The following is a 15,727-nucleotide window of genomic DNA, read 5'->3' on the forward strand; positions in this document are numbered from 1 at the left end:
GAAAACTCTAAAGTGGTGAAAGGTTGCCTTGAACTTCTAGGTGGAAGAGCTGGATAGACTGGAATAGACCTTTAGAATAACACTTGCTTTTACTTCACATTGCCTTGAGAAGGCCATCATCAATTATAACTCTAGGTTTGGAATATCATGGCAACAGCCTGTCTAGCTCATGACACTGGAGCTCATAGATAACTATCAGAGTAACTCAGTGCACTAATGGAAGAGGAGTTGACGCCTTTCAACATTTGTTCCTCATCCTCCAGTCTCCCTCCCCATTAGAGCTTGTTAAATGACAAATAGGGTGTAATACTGTTAAGACTGGGAGCTTGATGAGAGGAGAGTCAGCAAACAGGAATGCTGTCTAGTGTCTTTGAGGGATCTGTGGCTCTGCTCCCCATACTTAAATTCAGAGAATAGGAATACCAGTAACTTGGAGTGTTACTCTTCTAATAAAAAAAAAAAAAGCAGTTGGTATATCTCTGGCGAATATAAACTCGGGTTAAAGTAACTGAAGAATATTATCTTTTACTTTTTTTTGAGAGAGCGAGAGAGAGAGAAAGAGCACATGTAAACATGTGCATGAGCAACAGAGGGGCAGAGGGAGAGAGAACATCTCAGGTAGGCTCCACTCTCAGCATAGAGCTCAACGTGAAGCTTAATCCCACAACCCTGTGATCATGACCTGTGATCAAGAGTCGGACGCTCAACCAGCTGAGCCACCCAGGTGTCCCAAGAATATGATTTAAAAAACGGAAGGAAGGAAGGAAGGAAGGAAGGAAGGAAGGAAGGAAGGGGAAAGAAAGAAAGAAAGAAAGAAAGAAAGAAAGAAAGAAAGAAAGAAAAGAAAACAGAAAGAAAGAAAGAAAGAAAGAAAGAAAAGAAAAGAAAACAGAAAGAAAGAAAGAAAGAACGAAAGAAAGAAAAGAAAACAGAAAGAATAAAAGAAAGAAAGAAAAGAAAGAAAGAAAGAGAGAGAGAAAGAAAGACAGTGGTGCTTGGGTGGCTCAGTCTGTAAGTGTCCGACTTCGGCTGAGGTCATGATTTCACAGTGCGTGAGTTTGAGCCCCACATAGGGCTCTGCTGTCAGCACCGAGCCCACTTCAGATCCTCTATTTCCCTCTCTCTGCCTCTCCCCCACTTGTGCTGTCTCTCTCTCCCTGAAAAATAAAAGCAAACATAAAAAAAACCCCAAAGTACAGCAAAGTGGATCACATCTACCATATAAAGCAAAAGCATTAGTTCAGGAAGACCAAGAATTTAAAATATTGCCCTTAATTGACATCGCAGAAACAATGAGTCCCAATAGATAAGAAAGGAAATAAATTCAACTCAAGCAAGTTTATGTAAGGATCTTTAAATTGCCAACATAACTATCTGGCACATTACATGTATTAGAAAATAAAGGAAACAGGAGATAAACTTTAATTCTGATCCAGTTTCATTTAATAGTTAGTTCGCCCTTATCTCCTCCAGGTAAGCCCTCTTGATATATAATTATATGATCACCCTGATCCACCCCACTTGCTTTAAAGCTTGCACTCTTAACCTTTAACCATAATGCACAATAAAACATTGCTTATCTGCAGGAGAACAGTCCATATATATATATATACGTATATATATATCCTTATTTTTCCTATGCCCTTGTCTTCGTCCCTGGTTCTTTATAACATAGCACAGCAACCTTTGTTTTTTCCTGCTGTGTGTATAGCACCTCAAGTTTGTATGCATCCCGGTTACTCCAGTTTTAGAAATGTTAATGTAAATGTGGATGAAGTATATCTAAAAGGATTGACAAAGAGGAACTGAAAGAAATAGGAGTAAGGAGCATCACCATGGAGCTATACCTGATATAGAAGGGAAAAGCAATGCCCTGGAACAGACTTGCACAATTTCTCCTCAAGCAAGGTGGGCTTGAGCATAAGACTGTATGTGTTTCCAGACTGTCTCAAAGTGTTCATCCGGGAAAAAAAAAAAAGTGCTCATCCCGCATTATAGTAATTTAAAGACCACTAGATCAGACATAATGATGGCTAGAGCTCTGTGATTAATGATCCTACAATATTCTCAATGACCTTTGTTTGTGTAAAAGAAAAAATTATATCAGCCCTAGAAAATTTGCAGAAAAAAATAAGAGGATAAAATGAGTTAATATGTGTACGCATTCTTGAAATAGTTGTATTAAAGTCATAAATGCAACTTTTTTTCTTCTAATAATGGAAGTTTTGATTAAAAGATTTGGATGATAATAGTCATTTTAATGTCGTTCATCCTCAATACCTGAGACTGTGAATGCCAGGACTTTTATCAGAGGACCAGAGCCTCAAAATTGACACAATGTGCAGCTGTTCCTCAAACTTGATAATGGAGTTGCTGCAATCCCTACTATCTTACCTTTCCCCTTTAGACACAATACCTTGTGGAGATTATGGTATATGAATCCAGTAAGCAGTTGGGCATCTCTGGCAGTTGGGGATGGAAAGAATGGGTGGAATGGATGCTTACAACCATGGGGACCCAAATCCTAGTACATCGCCTTGTCATGTTTTCGATCTGATAGCAATCTTGCTTTTACTCAGCTTGTTTTCTGTCCTGTGTTTCATACGTAAAAGCAAATAACTTACCTCTATGATATTCGGAATGTTGGGTCGGAAGTTTAGTCTTTCAATCACCCTTTGTACTCTGAGCAAAATTGCAGAGATCCCTGTCCCAAGTGTGAACTGGCATGAAGAATACAGGGTGATCAGACCAACCCAAACAACATAATAAAGAAATGCTTACTTATTTGGGGCATAGATCTGTAATATGACTCACAAAAATGCTATAGTCATATTAAGACAATTATTATATCCGGAAACAATCAGGTCCCTTGAAGTTTGCTAAACAGCTTTGCTGCCACAGATAGTAACAGCATTCATGACTATTAAGGACAGTACCTGTCAATTTTACTCACGCTACCGATATTTAAGGAACCTATAATGTGTAAGGCAGGTGCTAATAAATTCTGAAGTGTTGTAGTCAATTTTATCTCATGAAAAATTAAGTGGTGATTTTTATTGATTTGTTTGTTTGTTTGTTTATTTTTAAAGTTTATTTATTTATTTTGAGAGAGACAGAGCATGAGCCAGGGAGGGGCAGAGAGAGAGGAAGAGAAGAAGAGAGGAAGAGAGGAAGAGAGGGAGAGGGGAAGAGAGGGAGAGAGGGAGAGAGGGAGAGAGGGAGAGAGGGAGAATCCCAAGCAGGCTTTGCACTGTCAGTGCAGAGAGCCAGATGCAGGGCTCAAACACACAAAACTGTGACATTATGATCTGAACTGAAATCAAGAGTTGGACGGTCAACTGACTAAGCCACCCAAGTTCCCGAGCGGTGACTTGTATTTATAAATTTAAGTATTTTTAAATGAAGATTAAATCTGTAAAAGTAATTTCACCTACTTGAAATTATCAAAATATTTTAAATTCATTGTTGTATTAAAAATGTGTATTATAATTTGGTGTCAGTCTAATATTATTGAGTTTATTTTTTACATGTTGTAAGTTATAACATCATATTTGTGCTATGCATATTTTTTCTTGATGCTAACTACCCAAAATACTCCATCTGATAGGTTAAAACTATTTTCAATAAAGCTTTATTAAATGCTGTTGTCAAGAATGAGACACGATTTGGGACAGTAGAAATAAATTAGTTTAGCAACAGGGGGATGTGAAAGTGATGTAGGAGCAGTAAATATTTCCACCTCTAGAAACACAGAGGTAGAAAGAAACATTTAGAGAAAGAATATTCTGAAAATAGAAGAAAATGTAATATCCGAGAATCCAAGTAAAACTCAAGGAAAGCTACACAGACTTTTTTTTCCGAATCTCAGATGAAAATCATACAAAACACATATATTCACATAGTTTCCAGTGTTACAAATGACTTGACAGAGTATATACAGCCCTTAAACCATATGAGGATGGAGTGAAGCAGCTCAGTGGAAATATCTTGGATATAATTTTGTAAGAAATGAGAAATCTCAGCCAAAAATATCTTTTAAATGTTGGCTTGAATCTCTGTGTAACATTGTTTTTGATCAGAGGGAAGATCGCCATTGAACAAAAAGTGAGGGTCCCGGTCTTAAGCCTTTCTCTCAGATGCCCTTTGTCAAGAAACCACACTAACTGCTCATGGCTGTTCATATTCTGAAAACATGAGATCTCTGGATCAGGGAACAGATAGTGTGTTACTCACAGAACATTTTAGTGTCAGTTTCGAGGGACCCAATCCTCATGGGATGTGACAGCCTATGTTACCTGCATGTGCAATGGGGGTGCAATGCAGGAGAGCAATGCTGAAATAATGAGACTGGCTGTGATATTGGGGGGCATGTCTGCCACATGTCTTTGAGGTTTGAGAATGGAGGGAGGGAGAAGAGGAGGGAAGAGAGAGAGAAGAAAGAGGGAGATAAAGAGAGGGATGTTTGTTCTGGAACATAAACAAATGTCTGGAGATATAAGGAGGTAGGGGAAGGGGCTCTCTCTAACTTCACCATGCAAGCAAACTTGAAATGCAAGCAAATGGCTCTGGGGAAGATAAGTCTCGATCTCTTTAGAGTAATTGGCTATCACTCTAGCACTAGCTTTCAAGGCATATTTGCTATTTAATCATCTTTTAACTTTTGCCTCATACAGTATGGACTATGTGCAGAAATATGAAAATATTCATGGATAACTTCATGATTACAAATGGATAACACATGATTCGTGTGTCTCACAGCACATCCCTAGACCAAATCCAAAATTTAAAATTCTTAGCTATTCATCATATCACTTGAAACCTTCTAAATCACATTGTTTAAGACAAGCTTTTTTTTTCCCTAACGGATACACTCATCACCCATGCTAACATTGCAATCAAAAAGGACATAATAGTTTAGCTTATTAGATTCATCCTAATAGTGGATATTTCAGAGACTGTGAATTGTGCCTATCTTTAAATAGCTTTCTACTCTGTGCAGGACAATCTACCTGTCTTTCACTTAAATTTTCAGCCTAGTAGAGCTTCAGTGACATGGATAGAGCCTTGGGGCGCCTGGGTGGTGCAGTCGGTTAAGCGTCTGACTTCAGCTCAGGTCATGATCTCGCGGTCCGTGAGTTCGAGCCCCGCGTCGGGCTCTGGGCTGATGGCTCAGGGCCTGGAGCCTGCTTCCGATTCTGTGTCTCCTTCTCTCTCTGCCCCTCCCCCCTTCATGCTCTGTCTCTCTCTGTCTCAAAAATAAAATAAAAACGTTAAAAAAAATTAAAAAAAATAAAAATATTAAGCCTCTCTTAATTTCTAGAGAAATAAATAATAAATAAAATATAAATAGAAAAATTATCAAATTTATTTAATGAATAACAAATGTTTATTAAATAAATAGCGCAATTCCACATTTCAGAGTTATTCACTTGCTTTATCTTTATTTTTGAAACTATAAAACTACAATAAGGAGGGGCACCTGGGTGGCTCAGTCAGTTACGTGTCCAACTCTTGGTTGGTCTCAGCTCAGGTCATGATCTCATGGTTAGTGAGTTTGAGCCCCGCATTGGGCCCTGTGCTGACAGCACAGAGCCTGCTTGGGATTCTCTCTCTCTGCCCCTCCCCTGCTTGTTCTCTCTCTCTCTCTCTCTCTCTCTCTCAAATATAAACAAACATTAAAAAATTACTTTTTCTAAGTTAGTAGTGGTGTAGCCACATGGTACTGTTTCTTCAAACTAAAAATGTTTTAGGGGAACCTGGATGGCCTAGTTGGTTACATATCGGACTCTTGATCTCAGTTCAGGTCATGATCTCCTGGTTTATGGGTTCAGCCTGTGTTAGTCTCTGGCCCTGAGAGAGTGGAACCTGCTTCAGATTCTGGTTCTCTCTCCCTCTCTCTCTGCCCCTTCCTGCTTGCTCTCTCTCTCAAACTAAATAATTTATTATTTTTTTAATGTTTCTTTATTTTTGAGAAAGAGAGAGAGAGAGAGGGAGAGAGAGGGAGAAAGAGAGAGAGAGAGAGAGAGAGAATGAGTGAGTGAGGGGCAGAAAGCGAGGGAGACACAGAATCTGAAGTTGGCTCCAGGCTCTGAGCTGTCACAGAGCCTGACATAGGGCTTGAACTCATAAGCTGTGAGGTGATGACCGGAGCCAAAGTCGGAGGCTTAACCGACTGAGCTACCCAGGTGCCCCACAAAATAAATAAATTTTTAAAAACATGTTTTATATTATCTTTCTTTGGTTTTAATTTTAGCACACTATCATCTGAAATTAATACTCCTTATAGTACTTTATTACATTATTTAAGTGAAAGAGAGTCAACAGTGATTGCTTTTCTTTTGCAGTTTGTTTGAATGAATTTCCATATATTTCTCTTTTCTCTTTTTTTTTCCATAAGTCAATCCTCATACGCACACAGAATATCTTCATATCTCCAAAGCTTAAAACAAAAAGAAACATCACAATAAAAACAAAATACAAACCTTTCCACCATTATTCATTTTTCTCTATCATTTTATTCATAAAATTATTGGAATCATTTTTATTAGTGTAGAAAGAGAACCAGCAGGGGAAGGGCAAAGAGAGAAGGAGAAAGAGAATCTTAAGCAGGCTCCGTGTCCATTGAGGAGTCCGACAGGGGGAGTCTCAGTCTCAGGACTCTGAGATCATGACCTGAGCCAAAATCATGAATCAGACGCTTAATGGACTGAGCCACCCAGACACCCCAGTTCTATCCATTTCTTTATTTCTCATTCACCTATCCTTTCGTTTCATATTACCTATTCCATGTCAAAGTTACCATAACTTTCTTGTACTAAATCTACAAAGTACTAACCACGATTTTTTAAAATTATGTTTTCTCTGTATATCAGAAAATTCAACTGAATTTCTGAAAAATTTTCCTATAGGCATCTTTATGGATGGTGGAGGAAAAGAATCAAAATATTTAAACAAATTGCAAGTTGAATTATGATCAGTTCTGTGACTATTGATTCTAAGAATTAATACTTTGAATTGTTTCTAGAGGTTGAGATAGGATTTGGAACTCAGCAGGTTGTTAAAGAAACAACAAGGATTTGTTTTTTCCCTCAAAACAGAGACCATTCATTTAATTAATAAGCACCACTGCATTTTCCTGTTTCACTCAAATATTCTTGACCATACTGACTTCCTTTCTTAGGAAACTAGTGCTCATAAAAGTAATCCTTTGAGAGGAAACAGCAAGAGAAGATTCTAACCATGTGAGAACTTCCCTTGCTAATATGTTGTTGAGCTCAAGCTGGCTTGGTAATAAGGGAAATTCATCTTACTCAAAAAATGCATTTAGTGATTCTTTTGGTTCACTTGGTCAGATCCTTTATTTTTATCTAAAGTTCAAGTAATTACATTTACCACTACCACTACCGACAGCATTAGATTATATAATATTTATATAACAGAAGGCATAGAATATTCATATTAGTCTAGAGTCCTTCTATACATACAGAAGGCTTTCTCAACTTATGTTTACTCCGATATGTAAATAGATTATGTTGTCATATTGACAAACTATACATAACTTCGAATATGGTAAGTCTTATTTTCAATTATTTCTAAAAAAAATTTTTTATACATGGAAATTTGAATCCCCTTTAAGGTTTCTAAAAATAGAAACTTTGTTACTTTATTCTGATATGATGGATATTCCCTGAGATGGATGGTAAACTTGATTTAACTGTAAGTTTCTCTTCTTTTTTCATGGTTAAGATGAACACATAGCTTGCAAGTATAGAAGAATTTTCTTTTTCCTTCTGAGAGTATAAGTCAGTGAATCCAGATCCCTTCATCCCTTCAGGGTTTAGGTATATTCATTTATTCATTCAAATATTAATTAAGCATCTACTGTGTTCTAGGAATAGTCCTAAGAATGAAGATCCAACAGAGAACAAAACCACAAAATATGCATGACTCTGAGAAGCTTACATTCTCGTAGTTGAAAATAGATTAGGAAAAAAAAGGAGGATTTTTTTTATTGAAAAATTATTTATGATACCAAAGGAGTAAAAAAATCTTGATACTCAAAAATATATGATTAATTAATCGTATAAAATGTGTTAGAATTATATATCAAATGTAGCAATTCCAAAGACGAAGTTAAATAATTTTGGAAATGAAAATGATCATGATATAATACGAAGAAATAAAGAAAAATAATCCTTGTATGGAAATTACACATACACATACACACTCATAATCAATCAATCTCCATTGTTAGCAGATTTCCTACATGCCAATTCACCTACTGGCTAAAATGAATTTGCAACCTAAAATCAATACTCTAAGTGCCTTCTTGGTAATCCCCTGACATGTGCATCTGCAGAGTGGTGAAAAAATTTGAGCTACCGCAGTCAAAATATCCCATGTGAGTTTGATCAAGGGGAAGTTCTGACTTCTTGTATCCATTCCCATTCTTTCAATAAGCGTCCTTTTTGCCATATATTTAGCATTTGTATATATTTATACATTTTTCTCATTTTTGTGCTTTCGGTTGATGATTTTGGTATTTAAAATGGCCCACAAGCATATTGCAAACTGTGTCTACTGTTTCTAAGTGCAAGAAAGCTATGATGTGCCCGATGGGGACAATTTATCTGTTAGATAAGCTTTGTGTGGGAATGAGTTAAAATGCTGCAGGCTGTGAGTTCAATGTTAATGAATCAACAAAATATATGAAATAGTTTTTTTAATTCCAATATAGTGAGCATAAAGTAGTTTCAGGTGTACGGTATAGTGATTCAACACTTCCATACATCACCCAGTGCTCATCACAAGTGCACTCCTTAATCCCCATCGCCCATTTCACCCATCCCCCCACTCCCTCCTGTTTGGTAACCATCGGTTTGTTCTCTATAGTTAAAGAGTCCGTTTCTCGGTTTATTTCTCTCTCTCTCTCTCATTTTCACTTGCTCGTTCGTTTTGTTTCTTAAATTCCACATATGGGTGAAATCATATGGTGTTTGTCTTTCTCTGACTTATTTTGCTTAGCATAATACTCTCTAGCTCCATCCTTGTCATTGCAAATGGCAAGATGTCATTCTTTTTATGGCTGAATAATATTCTATCGTATATATACCACATCTTCTTTATTCATTCATCAGTCGATGGACATTTGGGCTGCTTCCATAATTTGGCTATTGTAAATAATGCTGCTATAAACATAGGGATGTGTATATCCCTTTGAATTAGTGTTTCTGTAGTTTGGGGGCATATATCCAGGTTGCAACTGCTGGATCATAGGGTAGTTTTTGGTTTTTTTTTTTAATTTTTTTTGGAAACTTCATACTGTTTCCACAGTGGCTACACCAGTTTGCATTCCCACCAACAGTGCAAGAGGGTTCATTTTTTTCCACATTCTTCCCAACACTTGTTTCGTGTGTGTGTGTGTGTGTGTGTGTGTGTGTGTGTGTTTTAACCATTCTGACAGGTATGAGATCATATCTTATTGTACTTTTGATTTGCATTTCCTTGATGATGAGTGATATTGAACATCTTTTCATATGTCACTTGGCCATGTGGATATCTTCTTTGGAGAAATGTCTGTTCAAGTGTCTGCTCATTTTTTACTTGGATTATTTGTTTTATGGCTGGTGAGCTTTATAAGTTCTTTATGTATTTTGGATACTAACACTGTATTGTATATTGTCATTTGCAAATATCTTCTCCCATTCCATAGGTTGCCTTTTAGTTTTGTTGATTGTTTCCTTTGCTGTGCAGAAGCTTTTTATTTTAATGTAGTTGCTATAGTTTATTTTTACTTCTGTTTCCCTTGCCTCAGGAGACATATCTAGAAAAATGTTGCTACAGCTGATATCAGAGACATTTCTGCCTGTGCTCTCTTCCAGGATTTTTGAAAAAAAAATTTAAATAGAAACATGCTAAAAACAAGGTTATACATTGATCAGTTGGTGGCAATGTGACCAGAGGTTTGTAAGCACTTAACTTTGTGTTTCTTCTAGGGACAGTGGTTCAGCATTTAATCTCAATGTTTCTGGAGACTTTGTAGAACATAAGCACTGCAAATAATAAGGATAAAATATTTTTCCCCTCTGTCTATACTTTTCTCTCTTGATCTCTTAGTATTATATCATTATATTATAGTCATCTTCATTTATAAAATTACTTGGTGTATAATAACAGTAAAGAAAGATATAATTTTGCATATATATAACTACATGTGACTGTATATCACTGCATATAACTGAGTATAAATACATATGACTATATAACTTTTTAATGAGATTATAGGCTTGATCTTTGGACCCAGGTTGTTTGCTTTCAAACCATTACATTACCATTGACAGACTCAGGTGCTCTTGGGTGAGTTATAAGACCTCTTGAGCCTCAGTTTGCCCAACTATAACATACTGTGACAACAGTAGTACCTTCCTTATAAAGCTGTTTTGGAGAGGAAATAAGCTAATGCTTGCATATTAATTTGAAATATATATTGAACATAAGGGGAAAATAAATTGGTGGCTATTAGTTGACATATACATGTATATAAATCCATAATTCATATTGGCTATCAGACTGTCATAAATTAATAAGTGATAATTATTTTTAAAGTCAAGTTTATTGAGGTATAATTTCATTCAGTAAAATTTACCTTTTTAAATGTAGAGTTCTGTGAGTTTTGACAAAGGCATATGATTATATAACCATACCAGCAAGCTAAATATGGAATATTCTATTACCCCAAAAGCTCTCTTATTCCCTTTTATTCTCTTTTCTTCATTCCCACAGTTGACAACCACTGATTGGTTTTCTCTCCCTATAGTTTTGTCTTTTCCAGAATATCATATAAATGAAACCATATGTCATATAAATGAGTTGTAAGTATGCAGCCTTTTGAGTATGGCTTCTTTTACTTATCATAATCAATTTGAGATTCATCAATATTGTGGTCTGCATCATTGATCAGTCCCTTTCTTCCTGAATAGTAACTTATCGTATGGATGTACCACAGTGTCTCTATACATTCACAAGTGGTAGAACAACTCAGTTGTGTCCGGTTTTGTTTTTGTTTTCTGTGTGTGTGTGTGTGTGTGTGCGTGATTTTTCAGTAAAATTTCTGAAGGCATTACTGTGTAAGTTTTTGTATGAACATAAATTTTAATTTGCCTTGGACAAATATTTAAGAGTGGGAATTTGGGTCTTCTGAAGTGAATTTGTACCTTTACAAGAAACAGTCAACGTGTTTTCCGAACTGGTGTATTCTTTAGCATTTCCACAAGCAAAGCACATGAGTTCCAGTTGCTCTGATGTTTGCCTGACGTTGCTATTATTGTTTCTTTTTTTTCCAAACTAAAAATTGTGCTGTGGTATTCCGGCGTTGTTTAGTTTGCTTTTCTCCGATGAATAGGGATGTTGAGCATCTTTTTGGGGGCTTCTTTCCCATCCAGGTATCCTTTTGGTGAAATTCTTAATCTTCACATATTTGGAAAATCTATGTCTAACAGGAAAGAGAGACCGTCTCTACCTACTCTCTCATCCTTTACCATTCTGGTCTTCAGCACCCTGTGGAGGACCATGAAGAAAAGCCAGTACAGAGTAGAACATCTTCTTTTGTTGGAAGCTGCTTGGTGATCTCTAACCCTATCCTCCAACATAGCTCAGACTTGACCATTGGTAATTTGTTACTAATCTGGTCTGATTTATTCTCACCTGCTTTTATGGCCCAGCCCCTCTTCCCTCAGTGCTCTGTCACAGGTGGGCCAGTGCCTGTAGCCAGTCTGTCTTTGGGCCAGTCTGCCTCTTGTCCTTGATTTCAGGATACTTGCTTTTTCCTGTGAACCTCAACTCTCAGAGGTTTCATGGAAATTTGTGATTTTGAATTTCTTTCTTTCTTTCTGTTGTTAGCATGGGAGTGATATTCTTTCAAGCTTTCTATATTCTAGGTGGAAGCTAAATTCTCTGATTGTATTCATATATGTTTTGTTTTCTAAATTTCTTTAAATGAGCATATATTGCCTTAACGGTAAGAAAAATAAGCAAATAAAATAAATCTTAGGTGATGTTAAATGACATGGCATAATGCATTTAGAATTCATGTTTAAAGATAGGCTCATCTCTTTTTTTTAAATTTCCTACATGAGTAATGATAAACAAAGAAAATATCTTTTGTATCCATTCTTCAAATCTCATTGACATATAAAAAAGCAATTTAGAGTTTAATAATACTATTACTTTAGAAGAAAAACAAAAAGCAACGATCTCCTCTTAGTAAAACCATTTTTTGTAATTTTTTAAAATTGTCTTTATATATTTGGAGAGAGAGAGAGAGACAGAGCATGAGCAGAGGAGGGGCAGAGAGAGGGAGACACAGAATCCAAAGCAGGCTCCAGGCTTTGAGCTGTCAGCGCAGAGCCAGGGGGCCAGGGGTGGGGTGGGGGGCTTGAACCCACAAGCCATGAGATTTGACCTGAGCCGAAGTCGGACGCCTAACTGACTGAGCCGCCCAGGTGCCCCAGTAAAACCTTCTTTACTTTGGTTTCTATTATTTGCTCTTTTTTTTTAAATTTTATTTTAAAGTTTATTTACTTATTTTTTAAAGAGAAAGAGAAAGCAAACAGAGGAGGAGCAGAGAGAGAGAGAGAGAGAGAGAGAAAATGAGAATCCCAAGAAGGCTCCATGCTATCAGCACAGAGCACGACAGAGGGTTCAGTCCCAGGAACTGTAAGATCATGACCTGACCTGAGATCAAGAGTCGGATGCTTAACCAACTGAGCCAGCCAGGCACTCTTTTTAAACCTGGCTTTAGTGGCTTGTAATTAGCAGTTAGGAAATCTGTCAAATAATTAAAAACCAATGATAAATGTGTCTCTGATTTCACAGTGTTTCAATCAATAAGGATAAACCTATTTCTAGCTATAAGGTATTTATTATGCAGCACATATATTAGGCAGTACTTTACAAAATAATAGAAATCAGCACATCAGATGCTGGCAGTAGTATAGAATATATTATAGGATTTTCAATAATAGTTTAATTTGTTGAGAATGAAGTGCTTTTTTAAAATGCAAAATGAAATTCTCACTGTAAAAATAAAATTATTTTGGGGGCACCTGGGTGGCAGTCGATTAAGCATCCGACTTCAGCTCAGGTCATGATCTCCTGTTTTGTGAGTTCGAGCCCTGTGTCTTGCTCTGTGCTAACGGCTCAGAGCCTGGAGCCTGCTTTGGATGGTGTCTCCCTTTCTCTCTCTACCCATCTCCCGCTCATGCTCTTTCTCTCCCTGTCTCAAAAATAAATAAACATTAAAAAATTTTTGTAAATAAAATTATTTTTGAAAGTGGTTACTTTATCATGGATTCAGTTTGCATATATCAAAAATAATAAAGATCTCCAGAAATAAAATGAAGACTACCAGAACTAAAAACAACTTTATAATGAATCTTTTAATTTGTTAGGCAAGGGAATACCAGTCAGGGAAGAAATCCACTGTGCAGTTTGTGAAGGAGAAAATTAGAGGGGGCTCCTGGGAGGCTCCGTCGTTTGAGTCTCTGACTTGAGCTTAGGTCATTAGCTCAAGGTTGGTGGGTTTGAGCCCCGCGTCGGGCTCTGTGCTGTCAGCATGGAGCCTGGAGCCTGCTTCATACTTTGTATCTTCCTCTCTCTCTCTCTCAAAAAAAATAATAATAATAATAATAAAAAATAAAGCATAAAAATTTTTAAAAGGAGAAAATAAGAGGAATTTTATTTGATAAGAGAGGAGGTGTCATGATGGTAATGCTGATTAAGAATGCAAAACTAGCACTCGTGATAGTATGAGATATGTGTGTAAGTCTCTACACAGTTAGATGAAATATGTTGTATTATTCATTGATCAAGATATTGTCTTCAGGGGCGCCTGGGTGACTCAGTCGGTTAAACATCTGACTTTGGCTCAGGTCATGTTCTCACAGTTTGTGAGTTCAAGCCCCATGTTGGGCTCTGTGCTGACAGCTCAGAGCCTGGAACCTGCTTCAGATTCTGGGTCTCTCTCTCTCTCTCTGCCCCTCCCCCATGTGCACTCTGTCTCTGTCTCTGTCTCTCTCTCTCTCTCTCTCAAAAATAAATAAACATTAAAAAAATTAAAAAAGAAAAAAAGGTAGATTCTTCGGTTTGTTAGATCCAGTTTGCATCTGGTATCCCAGAATCACCAAAAGTTCACCGTCCTTTATTGGCTTCATCGTTATCAGGCCAATTGTGATTAACTCAACAGCGATTTCTGATATCTACTAGGCGCGTTGTCTAGGTGGGACATTTTCCTTTCCACATGATTTTATTTCTAATTTTCCACAAGCCATTATCAGCAACAAAGCCACTGTATTTCCAATAGAAAAATTAGACTGATTAGTTCTAGAAAGTATGAAACTGAGAAAATAAAATCCTTTAAAAGGAGTACAGATAATCCGTACAAATTAGAGTCATAGAATTTAAATTCCATTCCTAGAAGACATTGTCTATTTGAATTCGTATCACGTAAGTTCAAGCATCTCTATCAACTGATTGTAAAAGGTAAATATGTCTGAGTGAGACTACACTATGTTGTGTTCAACGGCAACTCCAGGACTCCTAATTAGGATGGTCTTAAAACTGGCATGGTGATGAAAGGAGGGGCTAGGCTGTATTTATGATAAGCGCTCTGTTCTTACTGAGTTAGTATGTTTATGTAGCATGGCTTGTGAAAATGGCAATAGTGTGTTTTCCTGGGGGGTGGAGGTGGGTGGCAGGCGTGGTTGTAATATCCCAAACCATCCTCTGAACACCAGTGGTTACATTTAACTGTGTAGATTTAAACAAAGGATGTAGGTACTCTGTGGACATCTGTTTTCTCTAAATTATATAGTGCATTATTGTTCAAGCAGAAGAAATGGAAAGAGAGGAAAGTTGAATGCCTGAATATCTGAATTGTGTGTTTTATGCTGGGTAGATTTTTTTTCCCCTTGGGTTGAAAATGTGAATAAGAATTTTTATACTGGCTTATGGACACGCAGAATTAATCTTGTAAATGTCTTTATGGTCCTTGAGAACAAACATCTCTTGATTGAAAGACTCCTTGGTCTCTCCCAGGATCTAATCAAGGTAGTGAGTAAGCCTCCAGCCACAATAGCTTTCATACATATGATTGTTACATTCACACTTATTTCACAATATGTATTTTTGTGACTGTTAATTATTTGGGATGCAGTCATCCAGGTACAGGAAGCCAGTACTAATTAATGTGGTGTTTCATATACTACACAAGAAGAACCATTCTGCTTCTTTCAAAACCCATGCCGTTTTGGATAAATTAAAAAATGTCCTTTTCATCCAGAATAATCAGCCTCGGGGGAAACTGAGAAATGTATTAGGCAACTATCACCACAAATGTTAAAAATGTTTTAATTTTTGTAGTTTCTTTAAAAATAGCCATAGTTGGTTTTGACTGTTGTTTTAAAAATGTAAAAATCAATAAAACATTCAACACGCTTTGTCGAGTATGGCCTATTCTGGACATCCCACAGCTGGTGTGGTAATTTGCCATCCAACTCAAATAAAGTTCCTTTCACTACTTCACAATATCACAGCAGCTGCAACTGTTCTAAAGGCCACTTCTTCAAGCAAACTTCAGTTCCCTTCACAGTAAAGTGCTTTTACTTGATTGTAGCGCTTATACGTTAAGGTAGTGATTTTTAGGACCACACGTATTGCATTATAGCAGAAC

This window comes from Neofelis nebulosa, chromosome 5 (assembly GCF_028018385.1).
Source record: "Neofelis nebulosa isolate mNeoNeb1 chromosome 5, mNeoNeb1.pri, whole genome shotgun sequence".
In the NCBI taxonomy this organism is placed as follows: domain Eukaryota; kingdom Metazoa; phylum Chordata; class Mammalia; order Carnivora; family Felidae; genus Neofelis; species Neofelis nebulosa.